The following is a 16947-nucleotide window of genomic DNA, read 5'->3' as shown; positions in this document are numbered from 1 at the left end:
TAAATTTGAGTTGGTAAGTTACTTAGTCACTTGAAAATGGTTAAGTATAGGAACTTTATAGGTGATTTTTGTGTTTTGAATATGGTTTGTTAGGTGAATTAGTCACTCTGAAATTGGTTAAGGGACTTTAGAGGTGATTTTTGTGTTATGAATATGGTTTGTTAGGTGAATTATTCACTTGAAAATGGTTAAGTATAGGGATTTTAATGGTGATTTTTGTGTTATAAATATGGTTAGGTTAGTGACTAAATCACTTGAAAATGGTTAAGTATAGGGATTTTGAAGGTGATTTTTGTGTTTTGAATTTGAGTTGGTTAGTTACTTAGTCACTTTGAAAATGGTTAACTATAGGGATTTTGAAGGTGATTTTTATGTTTTTGTGTTTTGTGACTTCATCTAATTTGTTATAAATAATTGATTGCGTAGATGGAATCTGATTATAGCTGGATATATCAACGGAACAATGATAATAGATTGGGTATTAGGGCAGAATTTGTTCAAGGTGTCATAAGATTCGTTGAAAATGCTAAGACACTAGATATGTGGATACGTTATCGAGCTAGTCGTTGTCCTTGTGTTAGATGTGATGGTATAAATCTTGTAAGTGAAAAAGATGTGAAGGAACATCTTTATAGAAAGGGGTTTCATGAGGACTTTTTAATATTGCATGGTATTCATGGGAATGTAGCACAAAATAACTTTGTTGTTCGGGAAAGTAGTACATCTACAGGGCATAATGAATATCAACATACTAGGATGACAGAAATAGTGCACGATGCTTTTGGGATGCAACATGGGGTTGACATTAGGGAAACCGTTGAAGATGTTCCTAATAGTGAAGCGGGGAATTTCTACAAAGAATTGCATACTGCTAGTCATCCTTTGTTTGACGGGTGTTCGCACTCTCGTTTGTCTATTGCTGTTAGATTACTAAGTATTAAATATGACTGGAGTATTGCTGAAGGAGGAATGGACTCAATGAAAGACCTTATTAAAGAGTTAGTTGACCCCTGCTTGGAGGTTCCTATTCTTTCTATAAGGAAAAAAGATTGGTGTCAAAGTTAGGTCTCTCCTCGATTAGAATTGATTGTTGTGAAAATGGCTGCATGTTATACTTTAAGGAAGATGCTAACCTAGAGTTCTGTAAGTTTTGTCAGCACTCTCGATATAAGCGTGGTTCTACTGGAAATCAAATTGCTATTAAGGTGATGCATTATTTACCTCTTATACCAAGGTTGAAGCTATTGTATGCTTTAAACAGTTCAGCTCTTCATATGGGATGAAACAGTGAAAATAGAAGGCCCACTGATGTTATGTGTCATCTGGGAGGATTTATCTTATTCCAGTTGGGAAAGGGTAAGATTTCTAAAAATTAATGTTTGATGTTCTGTTGTAGGTTTAGACCGGATGGTGGAGATGGAAAAAAGGCGCGAACATGCATTACTCGCCACTTCAACGGCTACTGGACCAGCTAGCAAAAGGTTCCAGAACTTGACAGGGATAGAATGTTTGAAGAATTTAAGGTAGGAATTTAACTTATCGACTACTTATATACATTTTGTTATAACAAAAGGTTAAATATTATATTTTTATTGTAGAAATTTTACTGGTGGGATGATGCAAATACATTTCGTATAAAGAAGAACTTTTTCATTAGATGTAGAACCAGATTTAACAATCTCTTGGAATATTCCCGAAAGAAATCGGTAAGACCCTACTGGATTCCTGAATCCGCATGGAAACTGTATCATTTCTATTGGAATAACGAAGAATACAAATTGTTGAGTGAAAAAGGAAAGAAAGCCCGGGCATTATCCAAGGGTGGCTCCCTACATACTGCGGGTGCCAGAAGCACTCTTGCTGTGATGAAAATAATGGTATGCAACTTTTACAGTTTTAATTGTTTGTTTCTATATATTTAAATTTTTAATTATTTGAACATTGATAATTTTTTTATATGCAGGAAAAAGAAAAGGGTAGGAAAATACCACATTATGAGTTATACAAGGAGACTCATGTGATAAAAAAAAAAAGCTCCCGACTGGTAAAGATGTCTGGGTTGAAGCTCGTGCAAAAGCTGTCCAAGTAACAAATTCTGAATTTATGAATTTTTTTTTCTTAAAGTTGATATTATTCAATTATAATCATTTTAATATTTTTTGGATCTTTGTATTAACTTTCTTTGAATATAGGATGAATATATGCGTCTTCTCGGTGTGTATCGTAGTAATTTACCTCCTGACAGTCAGGGTGACCTAATACCCCAACATATAGAGGAGGAGTTATGGGAAAAAGTTATGGGTCTTGCAAATAGAGGCCATTTGGTTGGATACCACAAAAACGTTTTTAGTGATAATGTTAGGTGTTCGTCCGACCCTTCTAACTTTAGCTCTTCAGTTGATAGAGAAACAATTGAAAGCCTACAAAATACGGTTTCTCAACTCACTCAAGAGCTTGTTGAACAGAGAGAGAGGCAGAAAAAGACAGAGAAGGTAGCAACATCACAATTCAAGAAGCTGCAACAGCAGATGAGCTGTTTCATTCAGATTGCGGGGAATATTCCTCCGTGTCCTGGTGATGCAGTTTGGGCTGCAAAGGGTCTGGGCCTCCAGGATGATTTCAACACGGATGATGATATGGAAGACGATGATGAATTAGATGATAGTGACTCTTAGGTTTTTTATTTTTGTATGAGTTATACTTTGAAACTATTGTTGTAGTATTTCATATTTTGTTGGACATTTTGTATGTCCTATACACTTTTGAAAGCATTTTTGTATTGTTGTTGTTGCATAAGCTGTATTTGGGTTTAGAATTTTATTTTATTTTAAAATACCCAGAAAAACTGACCACAAGTGGTCGGTTTAGCAAATATTTTTTTGCAGAAAACCTACCACTTGTGGTAGGTTTTTTAATAAATTAATAAATTAATTTAGTAAAAAGCCTTCCAGAAGTGGTCGGATTTTTTATAAATTAATAAATTAATTTAATAAAAAACCTTCCACAAGTGGTCGTATTTTTAATAAATTAGTTAATTAATTTAATAAAAAACCTTCCACTTGTGGTCGATTTTTTAATAAATTAATTAATTAATTTAATAAAAAAACCTTCCACTTGTGGTCCGTTGTTTATTAAATTAATTTATTAATTTAATAAAAAATCTTCCACATGTGGTAGATTTTTTTTTTCACTAAAATAATTTTTTTCTAACTTTAATAAAATAATAATAAATTTTAAATATGTACATATATTTTAAAACAAACGGACTACTTGTGGTCGAATTTGAAAAAACTACCACTACTTTACCGACCACAGATTTTGGTCGCTTTTGTGGTCGGTTTTTTTATAAAAACCTTCCATATGTGGAAGGTTTTTGTGATTGGTTTTAGCCTTTTTTTAGTAGTGCGTGGTCATATAAATTTTATTGAATAAATTTGAAATATATTAGTCCAAATAAATGTGTTGGATTAATATGATTGAATTATAAGGGAAAATTTCATAAGTAGCAAACTTAATCTCATAATTAGAAATTTTTTTTATCATTTTATTTTTTCTATTTTAATTTCTTCTTCTTTTCCATTTTTTTCTTTCGGCTTTATTTTTTCTCTTCTTTTTTTTTCTTTTTTTTTTTGTTTTCTTTTTTTTCCCTTTTTCTTTATTTTTTTCCTTTTCCTTTCTTTTTTTTTCTTTCTCATATTTTTTTTAACTAGTAGATTCATTTGCCAAATCAAACTCAAGTCTGAAGATTATTATCTTTACGATCTTCAAAATTTCGAAATAAAGCATCATTACTATTTTTTTCTCTCTTTTACTCTCTTATATCTCTAATTTTTTTTATGGTTAGTATTTTTTTCATCTTTTTATTTTTTATTATATTTTTTTTGGTTTCATTTTTTATTTCCATTTTATTTTCTTTCTTCTATTTTTCTTTTTTTTTCCTTTTTTCTCTATTTTTTTCTTTTTTTTCCTTTCTCATATTTTTCCTTTTCTTTTTTCTATTTTCGTTTTATTCTTCATTTTTCTATTTTTTGTTTCTTTTATTTTTACACTTCTATTTCTAGCTTCTATTTTTCTGTCTTTTTTTTTCCTTTTACACTTCTTTTTTTGAATTTTTTTGTTTTTTTGTTTTTTTTTTGTTTTTTTACTCTTCTATCTATAGCTTTTATTTTTAAAAGACAAATATGTATATCACATACACATATTCAAAAAATATATAATATACATAGCCATACAGATCTAGATATGTATTTACAGTACAAAAACATATATATATATATATCTGTATATGTATTTACAGAAATATATATCTCACTCATATATATATGTATTGAACACAAAATATCTATAACAAAAAGGATAATTATAAGCATATAAATATAGGTGGTCAAAAAATACATGATACATATCCAGATCTGTATGATAATTATATATATTACATTTAAAAAATACATATAACTCTGCATATGTATTTACAGAATACATGTCTAATCCATATGCATATTAACATACAAAAAAAATACAAATATGACTTTGATATGTATTTACGAAATACATATCATATCATATTAAACAGTAACAAACATAACTAAGCCATGTATCTTCTTATGTATTTGCGAAATACAAAGATGACTCATATAAAACAAGAAAATACAAATGCAGATCTTAAACAGTATCAACTACAACAATGTATATACATATAGTTAAAACCAAAAAATATACAATATATATCATAAACATTAAAAAATATTAAATATACCCTCTAAAAAATATATCAACAATAATCATATGTATATAAAAAATACATATATACTACACATGACCCATAAGCTAATAAAATTACAAATACAAATATCTCTTCGATTTCATCTCTTTGAAAACATATTTAGAAGAATTTTGACCAATAGGGCTTGAAATTTTACTTGATTCTCCCATTTCCTTTGACTTTCTCTTTTTTTCTCAGATCTTTGCATTTTGGGGGGATTTGGAGATGAAGTTTTTCACAATCCTTTTTATTTCGTAATTTTTGCAATTTTCTCCAAATTATTATGATGTTTCGATCTCACCTCTTCTATGCTCACTGCTTTATTCGATTGAATAGGCGTAGAAACAAATTTAGTATCTTCATCTTGTGCTAATCCTCCACAATATTACAACAAAAAATTAACAAAATCCCAAAAATAAATCGCAAGAACAACGTTGAACAAAAAAATAAAAAAATACAAAATTTATAGAATATGTGAAAGAGATAGCATGCAATAATTGTAATTTGATAGTTACCTTATTTAATGGAACTTGATATTTATCAACAATGTGAAAAAAGTGTGATAAACATGTATGAAATTGAAATGCAATTTGAAAAATAAGCGCAATTTAAAAAATGGTAAGATTAGAGAGAGGTAAATTAATAGAGTAAAAATAGGAGAGAGATAAAGTAATGGAGTGAAAATAGGAGATAGGCAGTGAAACATACGTGTTTGAAATTTATGGGCAAAAATGTTATTTTTACTATAAACTGTAAATTTGAGAAAGTGTTGCTATTTATTGTAATTATAGTCTTAGGTATGCTACTTTCTGTAATTTTTACTTGAATTAATTATTTAAATTCAAATAAAAATAAATTTGATTGAAGTCTAATTTGGTGTTGGGCTAGTCCATCAATTTGGTCTACAAATGATGAGTAAATTTTGCTAAGCCCAAGTTATTATCTTATGTTAGAGGCCCAAATGAGCGCCATGTGTCAAATGATGTGGCATGCCAAGTCAAGTGAAGGAGCCAATAGGACCATGACACATGTCAAAATGATGCAGCATGCCTAGTGAAATCAAAAGCCCATAAAAGGCGTCATGTTACTTTAATCTGATTGGTCAAAAGAAATTCACCTTCACCATGAATCTTTCCTTCCGCAACTATAAATAGGGGTCTTATAATTCAAAAGGAACCAACAATTCTAACAAGAAGAAAGAGAGAGCTCGTGGATCAAACGCACCAAATTTCTCTACAAGCTACAACTCAAACATTCAAGTTCATCTAGTCTAAGATCAAGACCACAAGATTCAAGAATAAGCCCAAAAGACCTTGAATTCACGTATAAGTCAAGATAAAATCCATTAAATTGACAAATCAAGTTCAAATTCAAGATCAAACTCAAAGCCTTTGAAATTACATTTGAAAAGGTGAATCAAAGGATTTATAAAGATTGTAACACTCGCATATTAAAATTAATAAAGAAATTGTTGCAGTATTTTTCTTGTCCCGATTATTATTATTTTTCTCGATCTAGCATTTTATTGTCCAATAAATTCTAGCACGCCTAGTGGAACAATCTCTACCTCTTATCTCAAATTCTTTAACATGAAATTTTAAGAAAAACTAGATAACTTCCAAGAAAGTCAATTCTCAATTGACTACCTCTAAGGTTGTTGATTCCAAATTCTCTACTAAAGTAGAAAACATCCTTGGTGTTACTTTTGGAAGCTTTGGAGCTGTCACAAGGAGCAAGGTCATGCTAGGACAACAAACACATTAATTTTCGTCCACACCAACTTCAATTTTTGGATATTCAATCCAAAAAAAGTGAGGTCCCATGCAATTTCTTCAGAAGAGGGAAGTAATATGGCAGAGACACTTAAGAAGAATCTAGCTCTACTTGAGCACTCTGATTTAAAATACTCTAGCCTAAATAATCATGTTTGTTCAACCAACATCTCATTTCCACTTACACTGCATAAGATGAGCACTTCGAAGATCAAATTATATGATAATTCTTGTTACTCTTCAATGTATTCGGTGATCATGCAAGCAATGGTAACTGATGTCTCATCTATGAAGGAGCATCTTGCAAACCTTACAAAGGCAATTGAGGGCCTGACCAAATATATACAAACTTAAGATGCTCAAATTGATAAGTTGGTAGATAGGATGGATGTATTAATAGACAGAGAGCCTAGCCATGCATCTAAAAAATTCTTCAGAGGTTCATAAGAAATAACATCCTATAAAACCTACACCACCAGCTAAAGAGGTGCAAGTATCTTCTGAGAGAATGATCCCGATTGATCAATTGAAGAAGTTTATTTAAGGGACCCTCTAAGACAAGTATAATATTGTCACCAAGTCATCCCTTATGTACTCTAATCCCTACACTACAAGGATTGATATCCTCAAAAAGTCTTCCGACTATCAATCTCCTAAATTTCAGTTATTTAAAGGCAAAGAGAATCCAAAGCAATATGTCGCGCACTTTGTTGAGATATATAGTGATTGTAAGACTCTTACAATTTTCATCATTTTATTTTTGATCTTTCCATTTTTGAAATGTCATTTTTTTACTTGAACTGTGTTTAGAGATGTTAAACCAGTGTTCGGAAAAAGTTTTGAAATTTTTAGAAGAGGTTTGTGTTATTTTGGAATTCTGAGGCAATGAGTGTCCACAATAACATCATGTCATGGAGGTTACCCTCTGTGATATTAGCGTGGCACAAAAGATAATCTCTGCGATATTGGCGTGCTATGCCAAGGTGTAATTTTTATGTAGTTTTATTTTTATTCTCTTGGGATGAGGTGTTTTTCGTCTTTTTACCCCTTGTATGACTTTTAAATATTAATAGCCCATTCTCATAAGTTTTCATACATTAAATGCCCCTATTTCACTCTCAAACGTAAAACCAAAGAACATTCAAGGGTTTCATTATGCATTCATCATCTGGACTCCAAACTTCAAATTGATTACAAATTCTTGTGTGTTTTAGGCGTATGTCTCTTTCCTAAATTGATTTTATATAAAAGCATGCACTTAATTGTTATCCATGTGGTTTTATTATTGGATTTTAAATATGATATGAGTAACTTAGAATGGTTGTTATATGAATTAAATTCCCATGGTTTTGAATTGATTATTTATGCTTTATTTTTATCGGTTTGAGCCAAATAAATGCATAGGTATGGAAATTAGAATGGGAAACATAGGCTTTCCCAATATCTATGGCTCTGGTTGGAAATTGTCTTTAACCCCAACCCTACTTGTGAAATTGATTTTAAAACGTGGATATACACATAATTTATTTCATATTTGAAACCTTGGATTGTGTAAAAGGTTAATGGAACATAAATTAGTTTTGAAAAGCCATGGTGGACATGGATTGGTTTTAAATTTGAAGCTTTGGAGTCAATCTGGTTAATTGGTTTTGGAATGGCATTATGGAATTGGCTTACAAGATTTAACTATTTTTGGTATTACGATATCAATGGTAAATGCCTAATTAAGAGACTCCTTGGTTAATGGGTGGGAATATGTGTAAATGATTTTAATTTAGGCTTAAAAGAGATTGTGTAGCTGTTGTGGAAGGTGGTGGTCTGAGGGGGACCGATACTAGAAACCACATTTGCCAGCATGTAGTCTTTGCCAGTGTGGGGTATATATGACCATGTTCATGGATCAAACTATAAATTTACATTTTAGATTGGTCGGAGCCTTGGTAGCTTTGGCCCTTCCTCAAATTTCTTCTGTTCATGCGTCTAACACGTGCTGGGGCCCTTTCAGCAGGGGGCTTAACCCATATATTTTGTGGGTTCCTTTAAAATAGATAGATCTACACAATCCAAATTAATGGTTTTAAATCTCATGCTTAAACCTTGTTCCCTATCCTGGCATCTTTTATATGTATATATGAATGTGTGCACGTGGTTTTGACTGATTTTGGACATAGCATTATTTTATCATTTTTACTAAGTTACATGTCAATGCTTATCCCACTGACCATGCTAGTATGCTACATTGTTTCATAATGTAGGGTCTAAAGATACTTTTTTTTACCATTGCACAACATTAGGTGGAACGTTTGTCGAGTTGCTTTGAAGTGGTGAGCTTTTATTATCTGGAAGGCCCATCACTTTATAGTTTGTTTTCCTTATGTCTTAGACTATCTCTTTGGGTTCTTTTTTGTCTATAGTCGGGGAAATGTCCTATCTTAGGTTGATGTTTGGTTTTTAGAAGCTTTTTGTTGATAGATATGAGTTGGTTGGATATTGATTGACTCTTAGTTTTCATAGATTTATTTATTCTTCTTCATTTACTATCTTAATTGGCTTCCACATTTATATTTATGGTTATTTTGTGCTTATGAGGTTATGCAATAAGGGTGGTACCCAATCCGTGATTAGCTTGAGATACTAGTCACAACCAGGCCCTGGTTTGAGTAATGATTCTAGAACCTAGGGTGACTATCTTGTCAAATAATTTATTCGTTTCCTAAACGGAAATACCTTCGATTGGTACACAGAACCTAAGCCTAATTCCCTCAATATTTTGGTGCCACCGGAGCATGAGTTCCTGAATTGCTTCTATAGTATAAGACATATAGTGAGCATGGTAGAGCTCATAAATACTTGTCACAGAAAGAATGATCCAGTTATTGACTTCATCAATCGATGGAGAAATGCAAGTCTAAACTGCAAAGATAGACTCAGTGAAACTTTTGCAATAGGGATTTGCCTCTAAGGAATGTACTGGGAGCTTCTCTATATCTTGCAAGGCATTGAATCAAAATCCTTTGAAGAATTAGCTATTCGTTCTCACAACATAGAGTTGAGCATGTCTTCTGCCCAAAAAGGAGTAGCGCCTATCCCTGACCCTTAAAAGGGAAATCATAAATAAGAACCTAGAAGATGAAGCAAATTTGTCCCTAAAGGAAACAATAAGAAATCCATGAATGTCAATGTGTCTCCTATAAAGTTCTCGACAAAGGTGATAAAAATAAAAGTCCGACATCTCAAACATGTCTAAATCAGAAATTGACATCGAAAAAGATACAATAAAAGGAATACCCCTTCATTGATTTAGATGTTGTGAGATTTTTAATGAAATTCTTGAGCATCAGTTCATTGAACTACCATAGATGAAGTGGCTCAAAGAAGCTGGAAAGATCAATGACCTAAATTATTACAAAACTCATATGCTTGTGGGTTACCCTCTAGAAAAATATTTTATCTTTAAGGACAAAGTCATGTAATTGGAAAATGAGAAGAAGATCTTCTTCGATGATGAGAAAGTCAATTCTTATCAAATTTCTATCACTTTTGGCTCATGCGATCCAAATATGTTTCAAAGAGCATAAGTATGACTATTAGAGCATAAAAAGTCTTCAGTTAATGAAGGTGATGATGAAGGTTGGACTTTGGTGACCAAGCGCAGACGTAAAAAGATGAGTATACAAAAAGAGTTATTCAAGAAGCCAACTAGAAAAGGGATGGTGAAAAAATTAAGAAAATAGAGGCTAGTTGAGCTTCCAAAGAGTGTGAGTTTATTGGAGCATCACAATAAAAAACCACGACATTCTGTGACTATGGAATAATTTTTACCAAGTTGGTTCCATGCAAAGACTGCTTAAGTCAACCTTGAGGCATCTTGCTTTAATACTAGCAAGGAAGGAGCAAGGGGTGAAAACACACCAATTGAAGTTCCTTCATCTTCTATAAATCCTATTGAACCTCTTAGCCAAGAGGCACATATATGTGATACAAAAATCACATTCACAAATAATAATCTTTTGCTTGGTGAAACTCTACACAATCGTCCCTTATATATGGTGGGTTACGTTCTATTAAAGAAGGTAAATATAAACTTGATAGACGAAGAATCCAGAATCAACATCCTGCCTATTATCACAATGAAGGAACTTGGCATCACTACTGATGAACTTCCTGAAAGTCATTTGATGATCCAAGGGTTCAACCAAGGGGTTAGAGAGCCATAGGATCTATAAAGTTAAGGATTTGTATGGCTGATTTGTGATTAAATGTGTTGATGCATATGATTGATTCCAAAACTTCATAGAACATATTGCTTGGTAGGCCTTGGTGCACGAGAACAAAATTGTCTCATTCTCTTACTATAAATGGTTGAAGTAGCTAGAAGGCAGAGTGGAAAGAAAAATAGTTGTCGATGATAAACCATTCAGTAAAGTTGAGTCACACTTTACCGATGCAAAATTCTACTTAAGGAATTATTTCGTAAATCAGAAAAGGGTTGATGATGTCCCAAAGAACAAGTGTGATGATCTTGTAGCTAAGAAGGTCGCGGTGGATACCGAAGAAGTTGCCACTAAGAAGACTCTTTCTACTTTGAATAAATAAAGCATTGCGTATATGAAAAACAAGGTAATCCTGTTCTCCACAACGTACCAAATGTAAAGAAAGAGAAATATCACTCATCTGATGCCAACGATAATATACTAGGAGGGTTAACTCTACAGTTCAAGTGGATTGACACAATAAATCTGTCCACAAGGATACTTGGAGAAGTTGTGGCTCGAAATCTGCCATAAGAGATAACACTCCTTATGAAGCATAACAAAGAAGGCTTCGATCCAAATAAATACAAGCTATTTTTAAAGGTTGGATATAATCCTAATGAGACATCAAGGTTGGGCAAACTTCTGTTAGAAAATACAACCATATAGGCACATAAAGGGCTTGGTTACACGCAGCCGTCTCCAATTCGAATCTCCATAAGAAAGACGGTTAGTAACTATGTCACTGTAGAAGAGAAGTCTACTACTTCCAACAAAAGGCCTTCTTTCTTTGATCGATTGGGAGAACCAACTATAAGAATTTCTATTTTTGAGAGGTTAGGTCCACTAAATACAAAAAAGTTAGAAAGCACCAGAGAAGTTGTCTAAACACAGTAAGACACTCTTTACCTAAGATCCAAGGCAACATATGGAACTTCTGGTTTCATGAAAGGAGGTGTCAAAATCAAAGACTCATACTGTGGTTTATACCAAGAAACCCGAGGAAGATGAAGAGAGTGTAGGCTCTTCAAACTATATTATAATCCAAGATGAGGATGATGTCTCATCTCAAATGAAGGTCGATAAAAAGTTGGAAGATATTTCCTGATGTTTCCATATATGTATCAATGATGACAATCCTCAAGAGTAGGAACATATTAGAGATGCTCCATCATAAACTTGAATAAGGAGTGAAGGGAACAATAGATCCCTTGAAGAAATTTAATCTTGGTACTGATGAAGACCCAAGACCAACTTACGTGAGCGCTTTCCTAGAAATAGATAAAGAAATTTCTTACATGGACAAACTAAAAGAATATAGGGATGTCTTCTCTTGGATTTATAAGGATACACCCATCTTATATCCAAAAGTATTAGTCTATCAGTTGGCAATCAAAAATAGTGCTTGTCATATTAAGCAAGCTGAAAGGCGCTTTATGGCAGAATTGGTTCCACTTATTAAAAATAAGGCTAAAAACTCATTAAATCTGGATTTATTTGTGGAAGTAAAATACCCCACATGGATTTCAAGTATTGTTCCTATGCAAAAGACAAATGGCCAAATTTCATTTTATGTCGACTTTTGAGATCTCAACAATATAGGCCCTAAGGATGATTTTCCAATTCCCATTCCAGAGTAAAAGATTGATGCCACCACTGGTTATGAGGTGATGTCCTTCATGGATGGTTCATCCGACTATAACAAAATCCACATGGCACTAAATAATGAAGACCTCACTGCATTTTGAACACCCAAAGGTATTTATTGTTATAAGGTGATGACTTTCAGTTTGAAGAACGTTGGTGATACTTATCAAAGGGATATGCAAAATATCTTGGATAGGGTACTCCATAAAAATGTTGAGTGCTATGTGGATAACTTAGTGGTGAAGTCAACAAAAAGAGATGACCACTTGAAAGACCAAATAATGATATTTGAGTTGCTTCGAATATATTAACTTAGATAAACCCATTGAAATGTGCATTTGGAGACACATCTATAAAGTTCCTTGGTTTCATCATATGACATCGAGGAATTAAAATTGATCAGTCTAAGGTTGATGCAATTTTAAAGATGCCCGAGCCTCAAAATATTTATTTGTTAGAAATCCTTCAAGAAAGGCTAGCATAGTTAAGGAGGTTCATCTCAAGCCTGGCCAGAAAATGTCAACCATTTATTTGTCTCATGATGAAGGATTCTTCCTTCTAATGGAACCAAGCTTATAGTAAGGCCTTTAAAAGTATCAAATCATATTTTATGAAACCTCCATTTCTTATGGTACCTATACTTGGAAAATCGTTGATACTTTATATCACGGCACAAGAAAGGTTTGTTAGAGTATGTAGGAACCCTTGGGGGTTACACCACACAGTGAGGGACTAGATCCCTCAAAGTCAATCACAGGTAAAACACAGTAAACAAACCAAAAAGTAATAGACGGTGTAGGAAGAGTAAAATCACAAGAATTAAACGTGGAAAATCTCCTTACTCAGGGAAGGGAAAAACCACGCTTGCCCTCACAAGCACCTCAAAATTCACTATAACCAAAATATTGATTACAACCTTTATTGAACCTACCTCTAGGTTCCTTTCACTTGTGATAACTCTACTACAAGTTTATCTTGACAACTCTGCCAAGGACCCTCTACACCAATTAGCTCGGATCAGTATCAAACTTAGGAAACTCTACCTAAGTACAATTCTACTCAAAGAGAAAAGTTCATTACTCTTATGGTATAAGTAATTTGATTACAAATCAACACTCAAGAACACTCACTCACTCTTTAAGTATACTACAAAGATAAGAACGTGATCAATGTTTGAATAATCTTGAAATGGGCTTTTGCTGCCTTTCTTTGCTCTTTATATTTTCCAAAAACCCATTTGATGAAGAAGCATCTCTTTCCTTTTATAGATGAGTGATGGTTAGGGATGAATATCATTGGACTAGGTGTCCTAATCATACGAGTAGCACCTGTAAGTTTGTTATACAAGAGGACAAAATTATGTAGTCACGTGTGCCAACTATAGTGTACTATGACAATCCAGGGACCTGGTCCCTTGCAGTTAACTGATCATCATCAAAAATATATGTAGCAATTTTACTCTTTTTGATGATGACAAACCAACCATGAATCTTTGAGTATCAATACACATCTATCATATATAATCAGTGTGATTACCATTCTAAAGATAAATGTTCCCCCTATCATTGTGCTTCCACCATCATGCAACATAGGGACCTGGTACCTTATTGATAATTGCTTATCAAGATTCAGTTACTTCCCCTTTCACTATAGCTCATCACATCATTACTTCCCTCTCTCAACATGCCTACATATCTATAGCACTTGTAACACCCTTATTAGCACTTTTTCCAGTTCTAATTACTCCCTTAGGATCCATTCCTCCACATGAGATTAGTATTCCCCCTTTTGGAATCATTTGAAAGTGAAAATATTAAACCAATAGTAATAGTAAGTACAAGTTATTTAACTCATGGCCACTGGGCCAACTCTAACATAAAGAGCATTTTTAAGGTAGAACCAAATTAAAAGAACAAAAGCAAAGACTCATTCATGGTCAACAGATTATGTAACATTGTAGTGCAACGATTATATTTAAGGTTCCATAGAAAAAACCACAAAAGTTAGAGAAAAATTATAGAGGATTTGGGGAGAAGGTTTGGAGAAGTAAGGTCATCTTAGGATAGTGTAACAATTCAAGCTCAAAGGTCTCTTTTGTTAGAATTATACCCTTCATCCTTAGTTCATCATTTCCTCACTCCCAAATTCTACATTTTTTTGATTTTGCACAAATACTCATCAAATTTCTCTATTTTCTAGCATTAGTATTTTTTCTATCTTCTTTTACAAGCCCTACTAGGCTTATCATCGAACATTCTCTTCTTCTTATGACCAGGCCCTCAGAAATTTGGTGTCTTTTAATAGGATTTTCATAATTCACTTATAAAGGTTATGTTTTTTTGCTTGATATATTGTTTTATGGACCATCCAAACTTTATTTCACACTGTCAAAGGGATAATGTATTTTCAGAGATAGATTTTTATTGGAAGGATAAGTGAAAAAAGGATTTTTTTTGGATAATTAAGATAGTTGAGTTGGGAAGGGTCCATAGAGTTACTCCAAAGATGAATTTGATTTCAATTATTCCTAAAATAGGTTTTCTACCATAGAGAGAGAGGATGTGTCCTTTTCTAATAGAACAAGAAGAAAAATATGCACATCGATGATACTACCATGAGAGTTGGAACTAGGTCTTTTTTTTTCTTTGAGTGATTTGTCAAATTTGTACATACATCATCTATTTTCTTCTTAAGTTGTTATCATGGGTGTATAGCTAAAAAGGTATGATACTGATTTAGACTAATAACTACATACATTACTAAGTATACCTTTCTCCTAATCATATCTAATTTTATGGAGAGCTACTGATTCACATGGTAGGATAGGTCATTTGGATCAGGCCCAACTTCAGCCTGTTCTTTACAAATTGTTCCTTATGTAGTGCCTTAGTAAACATATGTTCTATCGGATCCTCAGTCTTGAAAAACTTCATACAGATTGCCCATTTCTCAATATTATCTCTTAGGAAGCGATGTCTCACATCAATGTGCTTAGTCCCCTTATGCTGCACTGGATTTTTGGTCATGTTTAGAGCATTTGTGTTGTCATACATTAGAGGGATAGTGTATGATACAATGCAAGAATCTTTTAACTACTTTTTGATCCATAATAGTTGTGCACAATAAGAAACAACAATAACATATTCAACTTCAGCAGTAGATAAGGTAACTGAATTTTGCTTCTTAGATCCCCAGGAGATTAAATATGAGCTAAGAAAATATGCCATTACTAAAGTTCTTTCTCTATCTACCAAATATCCTGCATAGTCAGCCTCATCATAGCCCACTAAGTCAAAATTATCTCCCGATAGATAGTATAGGACCAGGTCCTCTGTCTCCTTTAGATACCTAAGAATTTCTTATACAACTTTCAAACGAGACTTCTTTGGGCATGCTTGAAATCTGACACACATTCCTACATTGAAAACAATGTCTGGTCTACTTGTAGTGAGATATAGCAAGGATACAGTGTTCCCTCTACACATTGTCTAATTCACTGAAGGGCCTAAATCATCATACTCTATTTTTGAGTTAGTTTCAATTGGGGTCTAAATTGGCTTGAGATCTCCCATATTATACTTCTTCAATATCTCCTTAATGTACTTATCTTGATAAATCAGTATCCCTTGAGAAGTTTGCTTGATCTGCAGGCCTAGGAAGAAGCTCAATTCACCCATCATACTTATCTCAAATTTCCTCTCTATTAGCTTAGCCAATTCTTTACATAGGAATTCAGAAGTAGCTCCAAATATTATGTCATCAACATATATCTAGAGAATTAATGGTTTGCTACCTCTGGTCTTTAAGAATAGAGTATTGTCCATTTTTTCTCTTTTAAATCTATTTTCTAAGAGAAACTTTGAGAGTCTCTCATACAGGCCCTTGGTGCTTGCTTCAAACCATAAAGAGCTTTATCCAATTTAAGTACATGTTGGGGAAAATATGTATCTTCAAAACCTAGAGACTATTTAACATAAACTTCTTCTTTCAGGTTTCCATTTAGGAAGGCACTTTTGAAATCCATTTAAAATAGTTTGTATCCCATATATGCAGCAAATGGAACAAGAATTATAATTGCCTCTATTCTTACTACAGGGGTGTAACGCCCCGAGAGTACACCCTGGGCATCATACAGTGCTTACAGTCTCAAGAAATCCCAAACAAACCCATAAGCTGGTACCTCTTGTGAACACTAAATAATATTATAACATATGTGAAAGAACAACTGATAAGCCATTAGGTTTTAAGTAATAAATATTATAAATAAAACTATTAATACTAGTAAAACATCTGACAATGACAACTAAAATATGAAAACTAAATAAATATCAGATATATCCTAAAGCCTATAAACTGACTGAATGAGAGTTGATGGTACAAGACCCAACTAACTCTATCTAGCTACTGAACTAAAATCATGAAAATAAAATAGTCTATCCTTGAAATATGATGACTCACCACTATTACGGCTGATAGTCTGGAAAGTCTATGCACGATCTGGGAACTGAATGTT

This window comes from Capsicum annuum, chromosome 1, assembly GCF_002878395.1.
Source record: "Capsicum annuum cultivar UCD-10X-F1 chromosome 1, UCD10Xv1.1, whole genome shotgun sequence".
Taxonomy (NCBI): domain Eukaryota; kingdom Viridiplantae; phylum Streptophyta; class Magnoliopsida; order Solanales; family Solanaceae; genus Capsicum; species Capsicum annuum.
This window is presented reverse-complemented; position numbering follows the sequence as displayed.